General features: G+C 32.3%; 1 protein-coding gene and 1 long non-coding RNA gene across 6 annotated transcripts in view; both read right to left on the minus strand.

The window, feature by feature from the left end:
• LOC105152147 (lachesin) overlaps positions 1 to 27564 on the minus strand; it is a 554769-nt gene that overhangs the window by 325221 nt on the left and 201984 nt on the right. The window lies entirely within an intron of this gene.
• Positions 704 to 6787, minus strand: LOC147909620 (uncharacterized). The gene is made up of 2 exons (XR_015545204.1): positions 2883 to 6787; positions 704 to 1216 (listed from the first exon to the last, which is right to left on the minus strand). It is a non-coding gene; the product is annotated as an uncharacterized LOC147909620 (long non-coding RNA).

Consider the following 27564-nt stretch of genomic DNA (forward strand, 5'->3'; position numbering starts at 1 on the left):
TACTGCTATATAATACTAGTACTAATAGTTATATTTCTAGTTCCACCAAAAAAATATTTGATATCGAAAATAACTATAAATTATGATTAAATTGTAATAATTGCAATCATTCTTCTCTATCAGTGTAAGATTATTCAAAATTATATATGGTAAATTATATTTTCTCACTCTTTTATATACTAATGATCACATAAGTGGGCGTCAATAAAAATTCATTGCTTCTAAAAAAATATATTTATTTCAAAAAATTGATTCACTCATTATTTTTTCAAAGCTAGTTTATAAGTTGAATAATATATTATTATAATATATTTTAATAAAAAAACTATAAAATGTGACTGTACTTGGTAAATTTTGCAACAAATTGTTGTAAAAATAGGTCATTATACACATTAAACTTTGTTACAAATTTTTGTTGCATTAAATAATTAAATAAATGTATTACTGCCAATTCTAATTATCTAGCCTCTTTTATGTATTCCTAGTCTTTTTATGTATTCCTCTGGCACGTCTTTCAAACATATATTCTAAGAGTAAAACGCGTTTTTAAGTAATAATTTAAAAAAATGAGCATTTAGTGCTGGATCTTATTCAGCTTACTTTATTTTATAGAATAATTATAAAAATAATGTTAAAATGGTTAAATATATACTTAATATAAATACAAAAATAATTACTAAAATCGCATGTTGTTCTGGAAAAGATGGAATATTTATTTTAATTTTCGCAAAATCATAGATATCATATCTTCAAAATGTATAAAAGAAAGAAAGAATATACCTCGGCATGCAATTAATATCGGATATTTATTAAGACGGATCGTAAGACTAAGTAGAAATCAATGGTAAAGCGAAGAAATATCGGTAAACTTTTTGACGTTAATACCGGTTTTAATATCGTCCGTTAGTTTTGAAATATGGTTGACGCGGCACAGCGGCACTGCCAGTCGGGGTCGATGCAGGGCTACTTCAATAAGATCTCAGCCAATAATAGCAATAGTGAAGCGTCATTGGTCAATATCTCGTACACGTGCCGCCGTAATGTATCGAGCGTCGGTGGTCGGCATCGAAAACTTTCAATATCAGACAGCTGGAACATCTTCTTCCGTTCCTAAATTGAGTTATCATTGTCTCGATCTTGTTCGCAATAATATCTGAGTATCGCTAGGCATCCGTCATAATCGCGATGCCATAATGCAACCAATGCAATAATGATGCTAAAAATAAATATTAATTAATTTATTTCAAATAATTTATAAAATATTTAATATTAATAAAGTATTTTACATAACATATGTGTCCCGTGCTTTAATAGTGGATGGAGGACACAGAAAATGAAAAAAAGTTCATATAAATATGTGTCCAATTTGACTTTAGTTAGTCGTTAGAGAACAAATTAGTATTTCTTAGACGTTCATGTAATTTCTAAAATATTTTCTTATCTAATAGATGTTTATTATACGGAAAGAATGATTTTGCTGAAATATATAAAAATTTTGTTATAGATAAATCTGAAATAATTTTGATGGACCATCAAAATAATTATGTAAGGCACTCATATTAATTACTTTTTATGCTGCATTGCTCAATATACTTAAAATTTCTACGTAGTCATTTTGGTGATTCAATAAAATTATTTTCAGATTTATATCTACACTGACGATAAGGAAAAATTGTTTATTTGACTAAATTAATTTAATTCGTCTTAATTTTTTTCATTGAAGAATGAATGTATTTAAGTCAAATATATTGGATTGGGGAAAAATTTTCATGGTATTTTTTAATTCAAAATTGTATATACAATATCCTCGTCAAAAATGAACAAAATTTAAATTTAGAAAAAGGATTTTAAAGCTTGAAATCTCTATTTTCGAAAGGTTACTATTTATATTTTTTGAGTTTGGTAATTTTTACATTTAAAGAACTACGCTGAAAAAAATGAAAAATTTTCTTTTCACTTTTCTTTCACGTGTTCAAAAAAAATTTATGAAAATTTTTGACTACCTATCGTGAAAGCTTGAAGCTTTTCCTACAAAATCATTTTTTTTTCATGTTTCTATGATTTTTTGTTATTGAGTTATTCGCAAATAAAATAAAGGAGCATTTTAACTTTAATTGCTCATAACTCCGATAAAAATCATCATATCGCAATTTAGAAAACAGATTCTTAAAGCTGAAACTTTATTCTAGCGAACGATAATTGTAATGAAAATTTCGCAATAAATGAAAAACTTTTGCAAAAAATTTTGTTGAATACGAAGAAACTTTTTCCCTAACTAATATAGTACTTATGACTTAAATACATGTATTCTTCATCAAAAGAAATAATTTAGTCAAACAATTTATTTTTCAGTGTAACTAAATATTCGGATACTTGAACAAAATCGTTCTTTCGTGTAGGGAAACAACTCGCATAGACGTGTTGCTTTGAATGAATTACATCAAGTCCTTATATGAAGTATATATCTGCCACTTCTAATTTAAATATGTATTCATTATTTATTTCTAACACCCAGTAAATCAGCGTGTTATAAGTATCACAAGCTTTTAAGCGCCTTTAAATAAGAAAAAAAATTGAAATGAGTAAACTCAAATAAACGGAATATGTGAAATCAATAAGATCGGAAAATATCTGATATATTACAATATATACATAATTCGCTTCCGTTCTGTAAGTTCAGCGCAATTTATCAAAATATGTAAAGCTTCATCGCGCGAGCGATGGAATTGTAACGATCTAATTCACGTATATCTGATGTAAGTATATAATGACGTCAAGTCAATCCAACACTCTTTCAAAACATAATGTAAACTATATGGAATGCCATATTTTCGTTGGTCGGAAGACACTCAGTTTACAATGAGGTTGAAAAAAAAGCTCACGGAGTATGTAAGATTCATTTTGTCCAAATTTCTGAATCACTCCGCACTCCTTTCACTCCTTGAAACGGACAGACGGACCGGATTGCCACTATAACGGAAGAAGCACTGGCCGGCATCGCACGATTCTTGGAAAGCTGTAGATCTTGAGTAGTTGTGGTGCACACCGGTGTACACACACGGGCTGTGTTCTACGAGTGCGATTCGAGATAGCGGCACGGCAAGAGCTTTTAAATGTAAAACAGGTCGACTGGATGGTGACATCTAACTCACGCTGCGACGCTGCGACGCGACGCAGGCAACGAGAGAAAGGAAGACCTGTATGTACACTAGTACAGATGAACAGGAAGATGGCAGGGAGGAAGAAAGATGAAGAATCAGAGAACGGAGGTAAGAAGAAGGAAAGACTTGGCGAGTGGTCTGACGTAGTTCCCCTTCCTCCGCGTTCTCCATTTTCCGCGACATTCACCTTCTGCACTATGCCTGCCGAGACAAGAAAATGGAAAATACAACCGTGTTGTCTGCCGAGATGCTTTATGAAATTTAATAAATACGAAATGAATCTGCCCCGCCGTTCATGAGAGAGAAGGAGAATGTGTGTGAAAGATGGAACGGTAGAGCGAACGAGAGAACTGAGAGTACGACGAGTAGGGCTAAGGGCGAAAAGAACAGCGCCAAGTTATGCCATGCTGTTGAGATAGGCTGTTGGCCCAGTTAGCTATCGTTTTGCTCCTCCATCTTTCACCCTTTCTTCTTTCACGATCGCACAATGTTGTCGAAGCTAGCCCATTACAGTTCAGATAAATGCGAGAAATATAGGTGTAATCACGATTCCAAATATAGTTATTACTTGTAAATTTATTTATATGGAATATGAAAGTGGTTGTTTGGGAATATTTGAACCGTACAATTGGCATAAAATTAGAATACAACATTCAAACGTATTTACATGTTCGTATCTTTCATAGTACTTTTTTCCAAAGTAATAATTTTTATTTTCCTTTCCTTTGGAAAAATTTTTTAAATAAGAGAATAATATTGAGGAAATAGTTTAATTCCATGAAAATTCGATTAATACATGGCAGGATCAATATTTTTAGAGTATTTGATGTTAATGAGAATATATTGGAAATTGAAATTGAATAAGTTTCGACGATTTAACTGAAAATTTAAAATATTTATTTCTTTGCAATAACAATTTATACTTTAATAAATTGATTATTGATAAAAATGACACTAGCTTCACTCGGAGAAGAAAACATAATAGCAGAATATAAAGGTGGCAATTATATCATTTTGTAGAATTAAAAATGTATATAATATTATTTAATACAGTTATTACAACTTTTTTTATTGCTGCAAAGTAAAAAAAATACAAAAAGTGTACACGATTATCTAACGCATATAGTATATTTATCCTCATAAATTCAAGACAAATAAAAAGAATGCAGGTCAAGACGGGTCGATTATTGCGATTAAAATAGTTTAGTCGATAATACATTTATGGCAATATTTGATAAAATATATATTGTTATAACAAAAAAAAGTATTTAAAATTTTTGATTAATATATTAAAACGTTCAAATTTATTTTAATCTCCAATTATTTTTAATGATATCAAATATTAAAAATATTAATTCTACACACACATACACACATACACGTATTAATCAATAATAATCCAATTCATGAAATCATATATGGAATAACTCTGATACGATTTTCTATAACTTTCGTGATATTTCTCATAATTCCTATCTTTTAAAAATATGACACGACGTGACGAGAAAAAAATGATGCATACATATTTCCAGATAAAATAAAATGCCACTCTTAATTTAATGTTAATACAATATTCATTACAATATCCCCGTTCGTTAAAGATTTCTTTTTCCTGAGACATCTCTTGAGAATCACCGTTACATTTTTGAATGCGCATAAAAAATTATTTCATTCGTTTCCTTATCCCCGAATAAATATTTAATGAGGAGCAGAGTGAGTTTTTTTGACCGCCATTACGCGCTCCGAAAAGTTATCAGCAAGTTCCTAAGACGGTCTGTGAAAAATAATGTGCGTTCGACGGTATAAATAAGAACTTATTCGCGAGTTCTGCACAGGTGCCGGAACATGGCTCCTACTGCAATGGCAAGAGTTTTCCATGAATTTATCGACCATTTATGCTAAATTTTTTTAATAATTCTACACGAACTTTTCAGCACATTTCTGTCATGAAGAAATTTCTTTTTCCAACCATACAGTAGATAATGAAACCATTTTGTGACAATTCCACATTTTGTTTACTAATATCATTATTGTATTACACAAGTTAATTAATAAAAATAAACAATTTATAATATTAAAATTGAACAATTAAAAAAATTAAATAATTTATGTTATGAATACCTATATCGAAATTTGACGAGAAAAATATTTCGAAAAGTATATTGATCATGTTCCATGTGATGGGTATAATTTGTTTTCATGTACCCCTATAATGTACTAATGTATTTTTTTATTACAATAAGTGCCTCTGATGCCTTTATAACAATATTTACAAAAATATTTACAAAAATTGTATGCCATTTTTTAAGTTTTTTAATATTTGGTGTAATTTTTAAAAATTAATTAATTAAATCTATCTTTCTCCGCTCTCATCTTCTTCTTTTGTTTATAAAATACAGTATATCGGATAATGTTAAATCGCAGGTAAATGTTTACGAAATGAGCAACTCTTTTTCCAGTGACGAAATACCATTACATCGAAATAGAAAAGCCTATATATGCACCTTAAAGGGTATTTCATTCGTTAGAGAGCGAATATTTTAATCCCCCTCCCCCTCTTTCTCTCTCTCTCTCTCTCTCTCTCTTAATATATAAGCGGTCTAACGCATTATCATTAGCGACGAGCGAGTGACATGAGTTTCAAGACGGTGCAGCAGTCAGCGCTGAGAATCGGAAGTGATGGAGAGGAGATTGTACCAATATTAGCATTCGCCTTGACGGCATATATATAAGCGAATTCGCGGAAATGCCGAGATACTATGTTCGGTCATATCGCAGTTAGGAATTATCGTTAAACCTGCTTTTGAAATCAACCAGACTGCACAGACATCTGATTCTACGGAACGTGCTGAATATGCAAGCCTCTTCCGACACGACGGGCTTCAGATTGTTTTGACGAGCAATTGGCGGCGTTTTGAAGCGGCACGCGTAAATTTGCAACTCCACTTAACTCGTGATTGCGGTATCCTCTTTACAATACACTCGATTTACATTCTCCATTATTCCGGGAAACGTTACATTCATTAACAACGAAACGTAGATGATGCGATTCGTATAAGTACTTTGAGAGAGTACGTGGCGATAAGAAGGAAATTTTGCTGAGATATCGAAAAATTTAGGCAGATGTAGACCTGAAATTAATTTGGTTGGACTATTAAAATAATTATATTGTGGAAATTCAAACATGATGAGGAATGTATAATTCTACTACATTTCTACATAATTATTTTGACAGTTTGATAAAACCGTTAATTTTATTTTCACAGATCTGAAAATCTAGAGTTAAATTTTTAGATATTTCATTAAAACCGTTCTATCCGTGTATAAACAAGATTTCCCTCATTTTGAGAAAAGTCCTGCAAAAATATTTGTTGTAAAAAAATCCATCAATTTTCCCATAATATTGTTTCTTACATAATTGCGCCGGCGCAACAAAAATAAGATTACAATTTTATAAATTGCGCAAAGAATTAATTACGTGCATCGGGGAAAAAAAAATGCACGTCCGATCGTTACCGACTCGTACTACTATTTCGCTCGGCTTATGCAATTGAATCGTCAAGCATCGCATTTAACTATCACCGGCTTCAGTCCCGTGACTTAACTTTTACTTACGTCATACATCACCTGCCGGTGGTATATTACTCTCTTAGTCGAGCCGCGTAACATCATTAATCACGCCGACCATTAACTCGCACAACGCCTCAATGATTACAACGACGTACAGCCGTTTTTCCTTAATTATACCGGGGGCTACATGCACCGTAAAAGGCCGGCGGCGGCATCGTATCTCGACGCTTTGTTACTTTCTTCGAGCGTAACGCTCGAACTTCCTGTCCGCATCGAGGAACACGATGCAAGCAAGCAAGGGAGAGCCAGGGAGCGAAGGATAGAGAAAACAGCAGCCCTCGGTAGATGGAGAGAACGTGGTCGCCGCCTTTAACGCTCTGTTGACTCCGCTAGATGCGAAACTTCCTACTTCGCGGTTTACCGCCGATGAACTTAGAATTTCTAATGGCCAGGGACGCCGGTCGCGCTGCGAGCTGCATTCGTTGCCTGCAACGCTGCAACGCTGCGACGCTGCGACGCTGCGACGCCTCGTCGTCTCTCCTCGAGCGAGGGCGGCGAGGCCGCGTGCATTTCGAATTTCGCTCGTGCGCGGGAATGGGCATGTAACTGAAAACCGCGGTAGAAACGAAGGTGGGAGTTAACCGCGACTGGCGCGCAATGAAACATTTTCGTGCAGCGTTAGTCATTTACTACGACGTGACTGGTACCTTTCCCCAGTTGGCACGACACTTTTCGTACGATTCTCGTCGTCTTTTATTGCGAGACCGCAGCTTAATGGTTTCACTACAGTCTTTTATCATGCTGCAAGATGCCGTGTATTGTTTTCTATCAATGAACACTTCAATTAACCGGAGCAGAGTTACCAAATAATAATAACTTGATATGAGATTGTGAAACATTTACTGATTTAAAATGTATAAAAAGAAGAGCATAAGAAACCACCGCACAAGTTATAGTTTGTGATATTTAATTATCATTACATTAATTAAAACGTTAAACGTTTCGGCCACAATCTGGCCATCTTCAGTAAATTCATAATATTCTTAAAACGCAGAGTTACATTTAGTTGACATTAAATTCAACCGTCGTATGTTGTAATTATATAAACGTGTTCTTTCATATGTGAAGATGCTTCGTACAATAATGTTACAATATCAATTATCATATCACGAAAAGTGTAGAACGAGAATTTCCAGATTCTAATATAACAAATTTGCGTATCATTAATCTTCTAATCGAAATGTGTAAGAATAGAATCGTTACCTGCAAAATAATATAATGACGAATCTCAAGTACATCCTTTGCACAGATGGAAATTTGTCGTGACATTGTGTGTTATTGTTTGTCATATCATATATTTTACCACTATTTATATATATGAGTAAAAAGTTCAGAAAGTTCCAGAATTATTTATTAAGTGTGAGAGATTTTTCTTAAGAAGAGGCAGATAAACCTTCAGTGTCACTTTGCTTATTGATACCACTTGTTTGGCTTTTTATATATATCATTTCAGAAATTCTTCTTTTCATTAATGATTGTTCTGTGTCTAAAATTTTGATGTTATGTCCCAATCCAATTCATGCATCTCATTCAACTAGTGACGTGAAACCACTGATATCTCGGAAGTGGATTTTCTTATGTCAGCCTTACGTTCTTTTATACGAGTTTTTAATTTCCTTTTTGTTTGGCCAACATAAGAAGATTCACAATTTAAACAATTAATTTTGTAAACTACTCCACAATGGTCATCCTTAAGCAAAGGATCCTTTCCAGTCTTTATAAATGTATTCATTTTATTCATAGGTTTGTAAGCTATATTAAAATGAATATGTGAAAGTTTTTTGAATTTTTCAGATACTTTGTTTAAGTATGGTATCGTGAAAAATTTTTTCTTTAAATTAGCATTAGAAACACGTTCATTATTATTTTCTTCACGATTTTGATCTAAATTAGTTCTACTTTCTAAGATTTTTATTCTATTTTTTATTGTTGAAAATATGAATTTAAGAAGATAACCATTACTTAAAAGAGTGTGAATTAAATCAGAGATGTTCGTTTTTATGATGTATTTACTGATTTATGTCAATTTTAATGTATAATTATTTTAATACACGAAAAAGCGAACAGTTTTGCTGAAGCGTTTTGCTAAAAATTTGACTAGAGACACATCTGAAAATAATGTTGTTGCTCTATCAAAATGATTATATAAGATACTTAAACTGGTTAAGTGTCTTACATTATTTTTATGATCCAAAGAAATTATCTTCGGATCTGTATCTAATTTTTAAATATTGGGTTGGAACACAAGTTTGCAGCTTTTTATTCATTTTCTCTATGTTATGTTTTTAAAAAAATTTGGCAATTTCATCGTTCAATTGAACAGAGTTTCAACTTTAAAATTCTCTCTTTTTTTTATTGCGGTACGATAATTTTTAACGGAATTATGAACAATTAAAACCAAAATGCTCCTTTCATTTAATAGTCATCCGCGATAACTCAGTAACAAAAAATTTCAGGAATTTTACATTTTTAAAAACGATTTTTTAGTGAAAACTTTAAGCTTTCACGTTAAAAAGTCGAAAACTTTCGCAAGTTTCTTTGCCGCACGTGATAGGTCTACAAAGTAAGAAAAAAATGTTCGTTTTATTCAACTCGTAATTTTCTATATGTAAAAACTATCAAACTTAGTGAAGCTCAAAAGACATAGTGACTGTTAAAAAAAATAGAGATTTTAGGCTCCCAAATAAACCCCCTTTTTAAATTTAAATCTTTGTTTTTAATTAAGTTACAACTGCTTGATTTCTGAAGTTCGTAGCGCTACGAACTTTTGTTTCAACCCTTCAATACTTTAGCAGAATCATTCTTTCCTTGTATGAAAAAAGAAAATTTAGGTTTTATTTTTTATAAGATAATCAGATGTCGTGTTGTTCATATAGAAATAAGGCAATAAAAATAAGCAGCACAAATTAGAAATAATGACACGCTCTTCTATGAATAATATCGAAATAATATCGAAATGTAGGCAAAAAAATCTTATAATCCTTGATTATAAAAACATCTATTTCATAGAGAGCACGCATAAACCTGATTGCGACATACTGACAGATTGCCTGACAGATTCCGATAGGTGCCGGATTTTTCGTACAAATTTAATCTTTTTAACGGCACGTTCGTCTGTCGTGTCGTTCAGCGACGAGAGTCCGGCACGACGAGTCGAGTGCGACTAGACAAAAACGAGAGAGACAAACATTCACGCTCGTTTTAGGATTCCGTTAATCCCCCCATTTTCCTGGTCCGTGGAAAAAGCCGAATTCAACAAAACCGTAATCCGTGGACGCGTTAGGACAAAGGGAAAGAAAAACGTTCAGAGAGTAGAATAGATCGTTCGTGCAAAGGATCGATCGTGGAAAATCAATCTCTGAGTAGTATTCCTTCTTCACGTTCTCACCGAAATGTTGTCTTTCGCATCCCCTTTCCCCCCTCCTCCCTTTTTCTTCTCACTTCCTTTCCTTCTCCCTTTAATAACAATTCGCTCATTCTCTTCTGCCTTTAGTGCAGAGTCCATTACTTTTGATCAAATGAAAAGTTGAGAACCTTCGACCATTCAGCCAGTTTATTGCTACGAAGGACGATACGAAGCGTCGCGTCGGCGTCGCCTGGCACAAAACCACTTCGATGCGAAACAGTCTGGTTAGGCACGATAGCTCGAGCCGTTCCTCGACCTCTCTCTTCCGTTTATTACGGATATACGAAAGCTACGATCGTCGGCCTGTCGTCTGCCCGTTTTCCTCAAGTTCATAACTGCCCGACAGAGAGTTCATCTTTTATACCTTCTCTTGTAACATTTGTGCGCGTCAACGCCTTCGTGTTTCTCTTCTCGATAAAGATGTATTACAAATGGACGTTGTTGTACATTTAATTGTTAATTATTAGAGAGAATTATACCGCTACAACGATTTTAAAAGAAACTGTAAATGTTTAATCATGGATGTGAATACTTAGGAAATTATTTGCCCCAATAATTAATTTGCATCCTCGTTATACGAATAATCTATGTTCAATAATTATTAGAAAGGAGATAAACTGGCTAAGAAATTAAGGTAATTTTTTAGAAATAATACTCTGATACAGAGGTAATACTTTGAAAAAGAACAAACTTTTGTTTCTCGGTTTAAATGTTATTATTAAGATATTATTATTCGCTGCGATATGCATTTTAAGAGATTAAATTGTGGCTTATTACTTTGTCACCTGCTAATAATAGTGACGAACGGCAAGTAACAATGAATTCTTAAAACAATTACGTGAAACTTGCAAGACTACGAAGTCTGACAATTAGCACAATGGTCCTTTCGTACATTAGTTTCATTCCAAGTTGTTTACAAGCCCATCTTTTCATCGTTGCTTGACAAATGAGCATCGTAGTGGGTCTGCGGAATCCCTTTTTGCTACGCGAAGCAGAAAAATCGATGCTAGTCAAGGACAAAGTATAGGTATGAAAAGAAAAACGAATTGGGGGTTTGCGAATTTTCGCAAACTGTTAGCCACCCAGTGCCTCTCAGAAACGTTTGGAATCCGTATCATTGCGATTTCAATTGCACTTACCACAGGTCGCGATCGTAACAGATATCTAATTGCGGAAGTTCATTTCCGCCGGCTACGGGATATTCATCTCGAGATGAATGATGCCAATCAACCGGGGAATTATTCTTGGATGAGCGACTGGCGGAATGTAAACCTTGAGATCCAAACCCTATGCTCAGTACATTCGCGGAATTGGCAATCGCATCGATAATGCGTAATTAATGCGTATATCGTAATTAGAAACTATTCCAAGTTATAAGGTCCTGAATTCTCTTTCAAACATTTAATTATCAGGTAAATGCAAAAATTCGTGCAAAATGCAAAAATCCCCGATTTATTATTCAAAATTAAAGCAGTTGCAACTTCATTAAAAATAATGAATAAAATTTGAATTTTAAAAAAGGATTCTAAAGCATAAAATCTCTACTTTCAAAAGGCTATGTTTTTTGAATTTCTATAAGTTTGATCATTTTTACACAGGAGAAGCTACTACCTACTACGAGCTGAGTAAAATGAAAAAATTTTTTCTCATTTTATGGACCTGTCACGTACCCAAAAATTTGCGAAAATTTTCGATTTTCTACCGTGAAAGCTTAAAGTTTTCCCTACACTGCGATAATTCTTTTAAATGTTCCTAAGATTTTTTGTTACGGATGAATAAAAGAAATTACATTACGAATTTGATTGCTTACAACTTCATTAAAAGTCGCGCGTTTCGCAATTTGAAAAATAGATTTTTGAAATTGAAACTTTATTTAATCAAATAATATATTTGGTAGTTTTAATAAAATATCCTGAATTTACATAAAATACATTTTTTTATAGTCATCTAATATAAATTCATTATAAATTAAAAAATTATTATGTACAACGTAGAATCGAAGTAACAACGCACATTAAAACCAACATTAAATTTACGAGTAAATATTTGCTACTAGGACGTAAATTTTCCGAATCTAAACGAGTTTTGAATGACTGCGGATTATTCTTTAACTGTCTTGATTATTGAAAAATATCTAAAAATTTACCACAATAAATATAAAAAATAATGTATTGATCTTTCATTTCCGCGGGCGCTCGTGCTCCATCATTTTTAATTGAAACGATATCGGGTAGATGGAAATTAGGAATAGCAGAGAGGTAAGCACCTTCTCCCAATGATTACAGGAAGACTTACGGTCGTTTACCCGATTCGACCCATGAAGTCGTCGTAGCGAGAATGCATCGGTAGCGCACCGCGTAGCCCGCCGGTGGAGTTCCAGAGACCGTGCATCCTGTAATTTCTCGAGTACACACTTGCGAACACTTGAGTAATTTAGCGGTACTTTGGCGTGACGGGTTTTCGCTTCGCGGAGCGGATGATCAATCGACGCGAGTAAACGCGTGTAAATTGTAGCGCTCTCTTATGCATTTCATCTTGCGATTAATTTATTTACGCAGACTGACGTTAACAGATTGCAATATATTACCAAAAAAATCATTGAAAATGTAAGTATATCTTCAATCAAGATCATAATTAAAACATGTTTCCTTCACGCGCGAGCATATAGCTGCTCCTTTATTTTTACATATATTTATAATTTTCGTAGATCGCATTAAACTTTCTATCTCACAAATAACATAAGAAGGAAAAAGAGAGAATAGGAAAGAAAAGAGTATTTTTGATAATAAAAAGTATCTTGAACTTTCTACATATGTTTCTACGTATGTACAAAATAAAATATTTAATGCTATTTTATGTTATACTAGAAATACCGTAGTTCCTGTATACGTTTTCCGAATATCTCAACTACGTCTGTTTGTTAACAACAAATTTACGCAAAGGCTTAAGGCAAAGATTTAAAGTATTTTGACGTGTCTTTGTTAAGATGTACCACGGAACATAAGCCTCTTCCCAGTATTTGCGGAATTATAAGAGAGATCCATGGAGTAATACTACCTTCAATTTACTAAGTCCAAACATTCGCAAACACTCGAGTAATTTAACGCTGTAACCAGCGAACTTACAGTTACCTGCGAGACGCGAAGTAAATCCGCGTGTAATAACTTCAACATAGATTATAATATGTAAGTATGGCCACCAAAGGTCAAAACGCATTAATTAATAGCAAGCTTACACATATATGAAACTGAACGTTGATGAAGATTACAAAAAGAAATCATAAAATTTTGTATTAAGAAAACTAAATATTATACTGACATCTAAAATTTGTTGCTACTGGCTCACACTAGAAAAAAAATCTGGTTGCATTAATTAGAAATATGATCCAACCTGTACGCTTGTTCACAAATAATTGAATTAGAATTCTTATTGGATATATTACCAGATAAGCATGATTAATTCTTTCCTACTAAATATACCAGAATTTTTTGCTGATGGAATTAATTTTTTTTGTTTAAATACGTATCATATCAAGAGTTCTTATTAATCGATTCTTGATGAGCTCTGATCATCAAGATCTTTGTGACATTAGTTAATCTTGTGATTGAAACAGTTTTGCTGAAGGCACTAATTTTTGTCCTAGTATAATAACTAAGAATTTTGCTTAGTTTCATCAAAATTCAATATATGTATGTCTTATTGGTAGAATCCGACCAAAACTTTTACTGAAACTGAAAACGAATACTCATTTTGACTGAATATAGTTCTTTTTCATAAATATTAATTTTAACGTGTGTAATTATTTAATAATTAAATTATGATGTTTATGAAGAAGAAATACTTAATATTCTTTGATCAAAATTGACACAATCGAAATTTCAGTTTTCGATTTCGGCCGAAATTTAATTATTGCGTGTCAATAAATTATATGATATTCATGAAGAAAAAAGTATATGATATATGGGCATGTTATATGACTTTTATAGAATTCCTACTTTTTAATTTTGGTTTCGATTGAAATTGACATGTAGCCGAGTGTTTTGGTTCAGTTTCAACAAAAGTTTCGGTTGGACTTTGTTTATTGGTTAATTAAACAATTCTTCTCAGTGTATAGTTATCTCATACAAAAAGAACGATTTTGTGAAAATATCTGAAAATAGTAATTTTGTTGAACTATTGAAATAATTAGAATGTAGGACGGCCAAGCCAATTACTATATAGAACTATGTCAAAACTTTTTGCAATATTATTTATTACACCTGAACGTAATCCTACATAATTATTTTTATATTCCAACAAAATTATTTTCACGTCTGTATTTAGTTAAATATTATATTTAGATACTTTGACAAAGTCATTTTTTCCGTGCACAATACAATGTACACGTTTAGTTAGACATCTAACGGATATCCTTCCGTCTTTAGCCTATCGTAACTCGGTGAAGTTCTTACTGAAACATTGAATGCGGTTTAAAATTGCTCCTTCTACTTCTCAGAGTCGGTCTTCTCTGCAAGGAGTTCCTTCCTCTCTCGATAACTTAAAGTTTTAATCGAATTACTATGCTTCCAAGAACGACAAAGATACTCATTCCCTTTTCGTATCGCGCAAACGGCGCTAATTTGTAGCTGAGCGTTGCCGGGGCGGAGATGAAGCGCAACGAGCTGACGGAAATAAGGAGTAAGAAGAAAGAAACGGGCGTTTGGACAACTTGAGTGCTAAAATAGGAAAAAAAGAGGAAGAGAAAAAAAGTGTAGCATTCACAGCAAGACGAAACTATAAAGAATTTATAGCGAAGGAACAGAGCTATTGTACACATCGTGAGCCTGTACAGCTCCTTAAGCTGTGCTTACAAGCCACCCAGCTTCGCAGTTATTGCAGCTCGTGACGCAAAAAAAAACGCGCATAAAATGATGCAAGTGCACCCTCGCTTTATGTCGCTCATCTCGTAAAAATGGAACGGTCCACTCTACATGCAAATGTCCACGTTTGTTCATAATTCATCAAATCCGATCGAGAAATGACCCAATTGACTTCCAAGATGAGCTTTTGTAATTCTTCACTTCAGTGCAAACTTCGACTTTCTCATGATGGATAGCTTATAACTTGAAACACGTTTCTGTTTCACGAATTGTAAAAACTCTCATCTTCGCTTACGCGCAGCAGATTATTTCACGAAATAAAAAATGAATGTATACGATTTCAAAGTAAATATTGAAAAAAATGTTGTGTCGCTTCAATTTCCGTCAAAACTCAATTAATATTAATCCTATTGTTTCATCATACGTCTGGCACGGTTCTAATTCAATTTGTTTTATCACTTTATTGCATGTACAATAAAGCAAATTTTGTTATAAAAAAAAATTTGACTATTTCCGCTAACAAATTATCTACAATGTTTTACTGATCAATTTATAACGTTTATTGGCAGAAACAGTATCGACTTTAAACTGCCAATCCTATCGAATGAGGGAACAACTAAAACTTATCCATGAAATCCTTTTCATCGACAACTCACCGAGCAAGTTGCAAGAAAGATTAACGATACCGTCAACTCGGTAGAACTTTGTTGCGTAGACGAACCAAGAGTACTTACGCTCGCGCGGAAAAATTGCGTATGATATAATAATCTTGTCCCATCTGCTCGTGACGTGTTCTCGCGAGCGACGTCGGCAAACAGTTAGCTAACCCCAGGGATACAAATCGCGGTAAAACCATTGCGCCGGCAACGACAGGAACAACGGCGACAATACGGGCGTGATTAATCTGGAGTAATATCGCAGCGTTCCTCCGCGCGGGTTCCATCCCAACCACGCGTCTTGTAAGCATAAGGCAAAATGAAAGGGGTAGCTTAGGAAGACACCGGCTGGCAGAAACAGAGAACATCATCGAGGGGTGAATACGCGACGTCGTTGGTTGCCGTTTGCCCGAGGGGGTGAATGCGAATCGCGATCCCTTCTGGAGACGCGATCTCTCACTAATACAAAGAGCTTTGTCTGTGTGCAATGTCGCGTCATTTTCGTCTCTCCCGTGATGCGCGTGGCTGAACAAGCGAGGACGTACTAATGCGTGGGTAATGCGAGCTATCTTCAACGTCCGAAAACAAAAATCGCATCACGAAACGTGATAATCGCAGACATTTGTGCATTTATCTGCGCCAAATTCTTAAGAACAATGCGCAAAAGAGGCAATTCAGGAATGAAAATCATGTCCATTTGCGAAATAATCGTAGTCTCTTCTTGAGTAAATACCAACTGACAATGATATTACATCAATATTACAATTTTTCACTCAACAGCCTGGTTTACACCACTACAGCAACCTAACTTATATTCTGATATATATATCACAGTATATAAGTATAAAGAACAGTAGGTAGGATCAAAATTTGCAAAAATCATACTAATAATTATATCTTGTGCATGAAAGAATCGTAATACAATAAATAATATGATAATTTTACAATATTCGCGAATCAGTTCCTTCTATTCAAATAAAAAATTACTATTGAATCTAGAAAACTAAATAACGAAGTAACTTCGCTAATTTCATTCTTAGATTGCCTGCGTGCAATTGATGTAACCACTAACTAAAGCTCTAGAAAACCAGACATTAAATCGATTAGGTTGTCACCGCCATGTTAGTTCTTTATGAGTAAATACTCCCCAATACTGATTGATTGCGTTCACAGAAAAAGCTGATTCTTTAACATGATTGGTTTCTGCCATTGCTTTAGTTCTTCGCTGGATCTAAATTGTAGGAACCAATGATATTAAAGAATTATTAAACAGCTCACTGATCATTTTTTTTTACTGAATGCAACTATTATCTAAATAGTCTAAATCACACGATCTCACAGCATCATGTTAATTCTTTACTACAGTAGCCAATAGCCCAGTAAATCAGACGATATAATTTCTACTATGTCGCATCTTTAGTTTTCTTCTATCTTTATCAATATAGCGACAGTTTAGCATTCAGATCGAAGGTCCCGATACACAGTAGATCTATTGTTCTCAGGCCAATACTCAGTCGATTTTTATTTGAAGATAGATATCTAAATAATTAGTATCTTAAGATATTAATTCGCGCGGCTGTGTGGTCGGTATTCATAGTCGATTTTTATATTTTAGACTATCTTAATACAGCCTTAAGATGTTATAAACTATAATTAGAAAACCGTATTATTATCTTAAAACACACACACACATTTTTTTAGACGATCTTAAGATAAGAACTGAATATGAATATCAGCCTGTAATTGGTTTATGACAGCTTGAGACTACATTCAAAATAATTTTAAATATAAGATATATCCAGATTAAAAGTAGACTTCCAACGAAACATTTATATTATTATATGTAGACTTGATACTTTCAGATCTAATTTAATTTTTATGTAAATATCATCAACAAATTATAGGTCGTTTATTAATATCGTTTGTATCATTGTCATTCTGTATTTTCTGTTTATCTAAAAAAAGGATTATTTATAATAATTTATTTTCGTCGTAACGCATATGTATATAAATGCGTCACAGTACCCGAAAGCAAAGCTATCTGTTATTTAATGATATTTCTAATAAAAATTTTTCTCTAAATTTTTATACCAAAATTGGAACACGTTTCAAAAATACTAAGAAAGTCTACATTTTTTCTTAAATTTTTTTATATTTTTTATGTTAATTTTAATATATTCTATGATTTTTAATTCTATAATTTCTGAAAAAAATATCTTAAACTTTTTTAGATTTTATAAAATTTTTAAAGAAACTTTAGAATGAGAAATCTTAGAGATCTAAGAATATTTTAGAGTTTATGAAGAATGTATGAAGAATTCTAGAAAACATGTAAATCCATATAGCACATCCGAGAGACACTCCGAAGGACGTTCTGAGATCGTTCCAACGTCCTGAGAACGTTCCCAGGAAGATTTCTGAGATAAAGCATGCTAGATGGAGACTTTCTCAGCATTTTTGAAAAGTGTCTAATTTATATTTTTAAAAATTTGAGAAATTTTCTAAAAAGTTGTAAAATTATTCAAAAATTTTAAAAATTTATAAAATTTAGATAAAATTTCTGAAAAATTATATAAAAAATTCGCAGGAAAATTTTCGGAGATCTTTACGTCGGCTTTGGTCTACCAGCGTTTACATCGTTTGTATGATCTGGTTGGATCGTGCAAGATGGATCAGGGATCATGTTCCACTCACCTAGACTTATGAGTCGTTTAGTTTTGCCCTCTTGTTCAATTTCGTCAAATGGAAGGAAATACGGCTGTTCCCTTAAGGAGATGCAATTGTCAAAATTAGACAATTAATAAGAAAAATATACTTTCACAATAGAGATTATGCGTTTCGCGGGTTTCCTCTGTCGCCGACATTGTTGATCACGTCTCAAACTCGTGAACCGACTGCTTAGCAGGTATCACCAGTTATGTCCTAACCGCGCAAATTAAAATGCTTTCCAACTTCAAACAGATCCTGAAAAAGAGATGTAACTCAAGCTAAGTCAGACAGCTTAACAACTGTTTACACCATCACAACATCACAATCTATCGTATTTAGATCAAACTACAGACTAAACGGTACGTATAAATTAGACCGTTATAAGTGTAATATAACACACGTAAAAAATAGTCACATTGTTGAACAAGAAATTATAATATTAATATATTGGTTAATATACTGTTAGTGTTTACTGGATTACTTATTGTAGACTTGTTATATTTGAGACTGTTTTCTTTTAAACTGTTGTAATATTTTTTCCTCCGTGTACCTGTTTCTTTTTAACGTCGTTTAATGTAATATATTATATAAAAGAGAGAGAGTAAGGCTCCCAAGAAGTAAATCATAAATTAAAAAAAAAACATGCAAAAAATCCATCACTAGGTGGTCATGTATATTAATAAAGTAAAGATGTAGATGTCTCGATTCTTTCGAGAACCCTTAATTTGGATCTCATCTTCAGTGTAATACTGAACAAATTAGTTAACAAAATAACTATTTCGTTTTACAATGAAACCAATAAATTTATCAAAATGGATAAATTATAGAATCAGTAAATATCATAAATGTAATGAAATAAAACAGCTTTTATATTATAAATATTATTTATTATTGTAGTTTCAATAAAATTACAATTTTTTACAAAAAAGAATTGTCACAGAACCCAATAAACCACACATTTGAAAATATATCGCCTCGAGCGTGTGCTTTCCTGATGACTAGAGTAGATTACACCGTGATACCGATCGACGAACAACACAAAATGTTTGCAGTGTTCAGTGAAACAATCGGGTTGTTGTTTCGTTATGAACCAGAATGGCCAACACTATTTATTTTTCGTACACACGAACGATCCAAATCGAAGAAACAGAAACTATCAGAGACAAATAACGATTTGTTTTTTTACAAATCGCGAAAGGATATAATATCCGGGAATTTACAATTCGCAATTTGCCATCGACGCATTTCGTCGGCGAGTTACGTTACGGAAACGCTCACATTTTAAATACAGGACCATCTCGTTTTATTGCCGTTTCGTTAACCTAACTCGCATGCAAGCACGCACGCACGCATGCATGTACATGCATCTCCTTTTCACTCATTTCTCTTTTGCGGAGGCAACGGAGTCACATTCCTACGTATATTCGGAGCACGCACGAAAAATTTTCAAAAAACCGGCAAATGGTAGAACATGACTAGACCCGTGACTTCCATACGCAACGTTAGTCAAAAGCATGGATCATCCTTAACTAGCTGAGATGAATCAAAGCAATCAGCGTTTTTACGTATAAAAAGTATCTTTACAAATAAAAAAAATAGAATATAGATATTAAATCTATATAGGCGACATCTTCTTGTCGATAAAAAGACAATTTTTTTTATTTACTTCTTAAAAATGTCTTATATAATAAATAAATAAAAGGATCTGTCAATATGCATATCGATATACTATAAGTACTACATCAGCATGCAACATTTTCCTGGGTTGTGTTCCAAAACATATCTACAATAAGCAAAACTCTATAATTCCTAAATTATAATGTCCTTTGACACATTATTTTTTTGTATCGTTGCATCAGCTATTTATTATTATTATTATTATATTATATTACATTATTGTTATTATTATTATTTTTTTTATAGGTCTGTATATATGTTTTTGATATATACTGCTTTTACTTTATGCTATTATTTTTATATAGAGTGCGTTCCGAATTACGCACAAAGCGCATGATGTATCATTTGTTTTTGTGTTGTCCTCCAAAGAATAAAGAATAAAATGATTCATGCGTAATTTAGAACGCACTCATAGTTAGTCTAGTAGGCTTCAAAATAGTTTCATTCTTCTTCTATTTCATTTATTTACTTGCTCACATTTTCTTTGGTTCATATTGTAATTTAATAAAGTTTTATTATTATCATTATTAATTTACGTGATGCAAACTATGTAAAGTTTTGATTACTGCAGTTATATCTTGAAACGTACCCCTGACATTTCCATCTTCAATTTTTAAATGTAACTATTTTGTACTGATTCTGAATTTACCCCGAATTTATCTCGAATTTAATTTTAAAGTGCAATAAGCGCCCTTAGAGAGTTAAAAAATTGAATAATATAAGTGTAATATTATGATATAAATGTATTATTAGGTGTACAAAATAAGTTTCCGCCGTTTTTTATCAAAAATTAAGCATTTATTGTGAAAGAACGATACATAATGTTTTATTGATAAGTCAAAATGTAAGTGCAAGTTCTTTTTGCGTTTGAGACGAATCTTCATTCAATAATGCTTCCAATTCCGCGTCTTCGTACACTTTCGGCTTTCCGCTATGTTCTTTGTCTTCGACGTCAAATTCACCGTTCTTAAATTTTTTGAAACCATTCACGACAATTTCTCTCACTTAAGGCAGCCTCACCATATATGCTCCTACAAGCAATCGATGAGCCTCAGCTGCAGATTTCTTCAAATTAGAGAAGTAAATTAAAAGTTTTCGCAAATGACGCTTATTCGGCTCAAAACTCGGCATTTTCGCACAAAAAAAAATATATGATGCTGATACAAAATCGCTAGTATTTCAAGGTTATGTTGTTGAAAACAAATGTCCAACCTTACGATATAATGTTTTACATCAGACAATTTTAACCATAGCTTGCTAGTGGCACCGTCTTTTGTCGAATGGCGGAAACTTATTTGTACACCTAATACATTGTTGTGTATTTAGAACACGAGATATTTGGCTTTCTCTGTGAGCTACTCGTATTTGGCTTTCTCTGTGAGAATCAGTAAAATTGCGTTTTTAATTTTATCGTAAAGTTTGTCGCGTACGTGTACATAAAGTACACGTCTTTGAATTTTCCTAGTTAAAATAATTTCACTTATCTTCTAGGTAATCTAGGTTATTGAAAACATTTTATGCTTTCGGTTGAAAGCGTACATAGGTGTGCAATAAGCACATGTTACGAGCAGTTATACTCGAGCTGACGCGCACGATGTGCCCGCACGTGCGCACCAAATCCACTTCTGAAATTTGATGTCCGAATAGAGCCGCAGGTTTAGGGATGATTTCACCTATTTAGCAGATCTTCGCATACGTCAATGAGTAATCGAGGTCGTGGGAAGGCAAACACATACATTGAAGAATTCAGTAATTTTTAATGGAAACCCGATTGGTAGCTGTATAAATTCCGCCATAATGTACGTATGCGCACATTACAAATAATTAGTGATTACCCATGGTTGAGTGAAGCAACACGAATAGTCATCCATGTATAGTGGAAAGTCTAAGATTTAAACCTATTGGAATTTTATATAGAAAATCTAAAATATTTTTATAAATAGCAACTTTAATTAATAGAAAGCAATTTTCGCAAAAAAATGTTATCTCAATTTCAGAAAAGATATAATAATTCTTATTTACGCCAGTGATTATCGGAGATAAGTTCAGTTGTTTGAGAGACGCGAACATTTTTAGAGAACATTGTTCAGATTATGAAAAATGTATAATATTCGACGTTATATATACAATATAAACCGTGTAATATTAATTATAAAATGAAGAGAACAATATAATTAAATAAAAATAGCTTTTAATATTTTTATTAATTTGTGATATTACTACTTCAGAGCTTCGGTTTACGACTATATTTCAAGACTGACAAATAATTGGTGTACAGTTTGCTTGAACTGGAAATTGTAATTTCATATTACTCTAAATAAATTCATTGTTTGTAAGATTAAAAAAATAATTAGAAAAAATAAAATTTAATAAGAAGAATTTATTATATTTAGAGTCATACCTATTATTAAAAGCTTAATATTTAAATAATAAGAATCTTATATATATAAATTTATATATATATATATATACATAAATTGAATTATGCATCAAGGATTTAGTTTCGATCTTATATGCCTAGGACCTTTAATTCCTATTTCACAATATTTAAAATTTTTGTCATTTTGTCTAATAATTGAGTCACGTCCGCTAGTACTTTATTAAAAGGATCACAATATCTTCTATATATAGACAATGTTAAAAAGTATATAAAAATTATGCAAATGTAGTTTAAAATAAATTGTTGATATTGAAAAAAAAAATTGCTAGAAAGTATCATCAGTGGGAAAGAAATGAATACGAATATTAATTTTTTTGTGTTTTATATAAATAATATTTTTACAAATCATCTGTTAAGTGGACGGTGAAAATAAACGACACTGTCCATCCGACTTTCATTTTGGTAAAAACTAAATTGTGCAAATGACAAAGGTCGCACATTTCCGATTTACGAAAATGTTATTCGAAGTGTACCTACCACAAAATTCGACCTTTCGCAATGTCACCTCCAAAAAAATAGCCAGGTCTCGATAAAATCGAGAAACGGAAAGGGGTAGAAAGAGGAAATCCGTTTGAATGTGAGAGATGCTTTTCCGCTCGAATCAACAGTCGATTTTACGTCCGCCATACGTACAAGGTAACGCACTAATGGACAGAACCTCATATCCTGCAAGGGCATTCTTTTCCTGCAACGTACAGATGGGTGGATGTAAAGGGATGACGGGAGTGCATTTCATCCTAGTCTAATACAGACGGATAGGATTTAACTTTCAGCTGAGAAAGAAAGAATGTAATATCCACGACATACATTTAATACAAATTCGATAAGCGCGGTGCTTCTTCTACGTAAATCATCGATGAAATTATCTTTTTTGATTGGAACATGCTTTTCTATTCAAATAAAGACAAACGTAAAAATTGCAAAAATATTTTCGCATAAAAATCCAAACAATCCCAGTAACAATTAGTATACTGGTTAAATACGAGGATATATTGGTCTATAATGACAATAGCAATAATGGATGAGGCTGTAAGAAGATGTCTAATCACAGTCGATTATTCTTTTCACATTCGACTGTGATTGGTTTATTTCTTACTCTTACAGTCTCATCTACTTACCATGTTCAGATCACGCATAATATTGATTAATGTTTAGAGCTAATATTATTAAAAAAAACAATAATTGTATTGTACTAAGGAAAATTTTTTTCACAATACTTGCGTGAGGCAAATGTTATTTTGCAGTATAATTTCACAAAGTGTTTGTTTAATATATTAATCATTCAGTTTTACATTTTGATGAGGTACGAAGAAAGGCAATGTTCCTTTAACTTGGTTACGATATTGACAGCAGTTCTCATCTGAGGATGGCGCCCATTTTCGTAAAACCAGATTCAACCGTGCATCGCATTCTCTCATGCAATTTTAGTTATATATATATATATATACATGTATATGTATGGATATATATATATATATATATATATGTGTGTGTGTAAGAAAGAGAGAGAGAGAGAGAGAGAGAGAGAGAGGAGCGAGCGCGACACATTTCGAAGTCACTTCGATCGAGTCTCTCGATTCGACGACGTTCAATTGGAATTACCGTAGATAGAGAGGAACGAAAGGATTGAAAGGACGCCGAATGGGATTGGGTGGATACAGATACTCCGGCAGAGTTGCAAAAAACTGCTGCAGACCATGTACTTTCATCATGACGGTATGATTCTACTTGATATTTGAATATTCAGGGAAAGTTCAACAAGAAGAATCCATTGTTTGAGTTCGTAAAAATTTCGGGAATGTTCGAACACTATAAAAATTTACGAAAGCGAACTTCACTCACTGAAAGTTTTGCGAAAAGTTTAAATACTTAAGACGGATCAAGATTACCGTTCGCGGAGAGGAGTTCGCGAAGAGTTTAGAATAGACAACGATAATCTGATCTCATATATATTTCACGACTTGCAACGTTCCAGGCGTTTTCGCCAATCTTGACATTTTGTATGATGAAATTTGTTAAACTTGGCAAGCGGCTTAATTAATTTTCTGGAAAATTTAGATGGAATTTGTTCATTGCGGCACATTAATTGCAGAATATGAAACAATGGTCCTTAAAATAAGTAACTATATTAACCCATGAAGCTAAAACGATCGCGAAGATAACTGAATCTGCCAACAATATAATAATTATCTTAATAACTCGATTCTAATTTGAGATTTAATTTGAGATAAACCAAGAGATTACAAGACAAGAAGATTCTAAACAGTAAGAAGGTTACAAATAAACAATAAGGTTATATAATGAGCAATATAATATTTAGTAATTATTTATATAATCAAACTACAATTATTCAATTGCCTCATTATTCATTTGTAGTTTAGTAAATCACACGAGCTTTTTGTCAAATTCATATTTTAATAAGAAGATTCTAATTCGAAATTTTATTTCTAGGAGACAATTTTACATACACATTTTACATGACTATCAAAATAGCAAAAACCATTATCAAAATGATATTAAATAATGATATTAAAAAATTGCAATAAAATCTCTAATGATTTTTTGTAATACATTTCATTTCAAATTCAGCAAAAAAATTATCCTTAAAACTAAGAATTGCAAATTCAAAGATATGAACAGAAATATTGTTAATACAAAAGAATTCAGTGTTTCTATTTCTTGGTATCCTCTGTCTTCAAAAACTATACAGTCGTATAGAGAATGGTCACCGAGAACATTCGTGCTAAAAATAGAAAGACACGATTCCAACATTCACCGACATCTCGTTAACGATTATCTTACCGGCGGCGACGATCGCTATCATGGGAAAATTGACACGAAGAAATTTTCGCAGTGAAAGTCATAGTCGTAAGATTTTTCCAACAGGAGGAACAGGAGGAAAATAGATAGCCTTCGAGATGGTTAAAAAAATAAAAACACTTTAATTAATAAGTAGAATTGTTTTCATCATGTTTGGGAGCATTTAATAATTCAATTTATAAATTATAGAGAATTATAAACTAACTAGAGTTACCTATGTTCAGTAGATTCATTGACAAAAACATAAATTAGAGTTATATTCAATAATTCCATATAACAGAAAAATACTAATAAGGAAAAGAAATTAAGAAGGTACGTAAAATATTATAGATATAAAATACTCTCGCACATCTACGAATTCTTTAATAATTTCATTCCATCATATTCTATATAATAATAATAATATAGAAAGAATTCTATTTTCAATCGAAGCGGATGCTGATGCTCGATAATATGCAAATTTGCAAATACATTTTCCAGTTCTATAAACTGCGCGTCAATTTAGTTCGTCGAACTTGAAACACAATCATGAAGCTGAAAATAACATTATAAATTACATTGATTGTCAATTAATTTCCATTTATACCATATTCTTCTATTATTTTCTAACATATGATAGTTTCAAAATATATTTCTATAACGAACTTTGTAATTGTATAAAAATCTAAATTCTATAAAAATCAAATTTATTCAAAGCTGAATAAAGTTTTTATATAACGAAGCAGAAGCCTAATTATGTTCTTCAACACAGAAATCTTCATTTAATTACATATCGTACATCTCTTTCATTCATCCGTCTCGCTTTACGCACCTGTTTCAAGTGCAAGAAAGAGGCGAAAAGATAAAATCTACTGACGCACCATGAGTCGACCAATTCATACATTGCGCGTACACATTTCATTCGGAGTTTCAATTAATTCTGGCGCACAATTTCGTCTATTTACATGGCGACTGTGGGATTCGCGCCGCGCCGGCGCCGTTGCGAGATGTTCGCAGCCGATAGTCTCGTTACATCGTTACATTCGCTGTCGTCGAAATTTCGTTAAATTTACAGCGTCTATTCTCTAGGTGAGACACCTCAACTGAATTGAATTCGAGGGCTGCGTACTCTCCTTAATTTTCAGCAGATAATGCGTGATGCGTACTGTTGTAACTTCAACGAGTTTTATTCAACGAGTTCACGATAAGAAATTACACATTCGATTACTATTGTGCCAACTAATTTATTAAGCAGAACGCAAATCCTCATAATGTCAAAATAGCGCCAAAATAGCGCCAAAATGACAGCAAAATTATTTGTTACTAAAAGTCACTTTTCAATTAATTACCATTTAGTGTAACCGTAGTGTGTTATTTTGATGTTATCGTGACCAGCAATTATTCTGCTTGCACTACTTCATGTGAGCAATTCTTTGAGTTAAAAATAAAATTTTGTTATTTTTAAGAATGTATTATACATATTTTCAAAATAAAATTACAGATTATTCTAAATCACGTTTAAACTTAAATTATTTTTTTAATATGCTCTATAATAAAAGTATATGGAAATATATTATAAAATAAATGATAAAAAAATCTCCATTATTTAATATAAGTACATTATGTATTCAAGATTATTTACGTAGAGTTACATTGCGATGCATGAACTGATTATCCAGTAAAAAAACAAAATAGTTATTTGTTCGATATTTTTGTAACTAATCAATGAATCGCAACCAAATTTTGCATAATTTATTTTAAATATTTAAAGAACTTATAAAAAAAAATGTAAATTTGTTATCATTTAAAAAATTTTAATTTTCAACAAAAATAATAATAAATAAAGTTAATAAACTATGAAAATGTGTTATTAAACAAAAATATAGTTTTCCTTACGCAACTTTTTTATGTATATACATTTATTTAAAATGTAAATATTAAATACTTTCAAATTTAATTTTTTTTGCAGGGATTGTACATCCAATACATTCTTAATTTCCATATGTGTCAAAATGTAAATCAATTCATTTTTAATTTTAGAACAACCAACATCTCTGTATATTAATGTATGTACTTAGTAAATAATAAACTAAATTTGAATCAAATTTAATATATTTTATAAATTATTGTATTTATAAGTTTATTTTAATTTTATATATATACATAAATCAACATACATACAGGTATATTGGTGACTTATCGAAATAATTAAAAATAGTAGCATCAA

Source organism: Acromyrmex echinatior, chromosome 5 (genome assembly GCF_024713525.1).
Source record: "Acromyrmex echinatior isolate Ae372 chromosome 5, ASM2471352v2, whole genome shotgun sequence".
NCBI classification, from domain to species: domain Eukaryota; kingdom Metazoa; phylum Arthropoda; class Insecta; order Hymenoptera; family Formicidae; genus Acromyrmex; species Acromyrmex echinatior.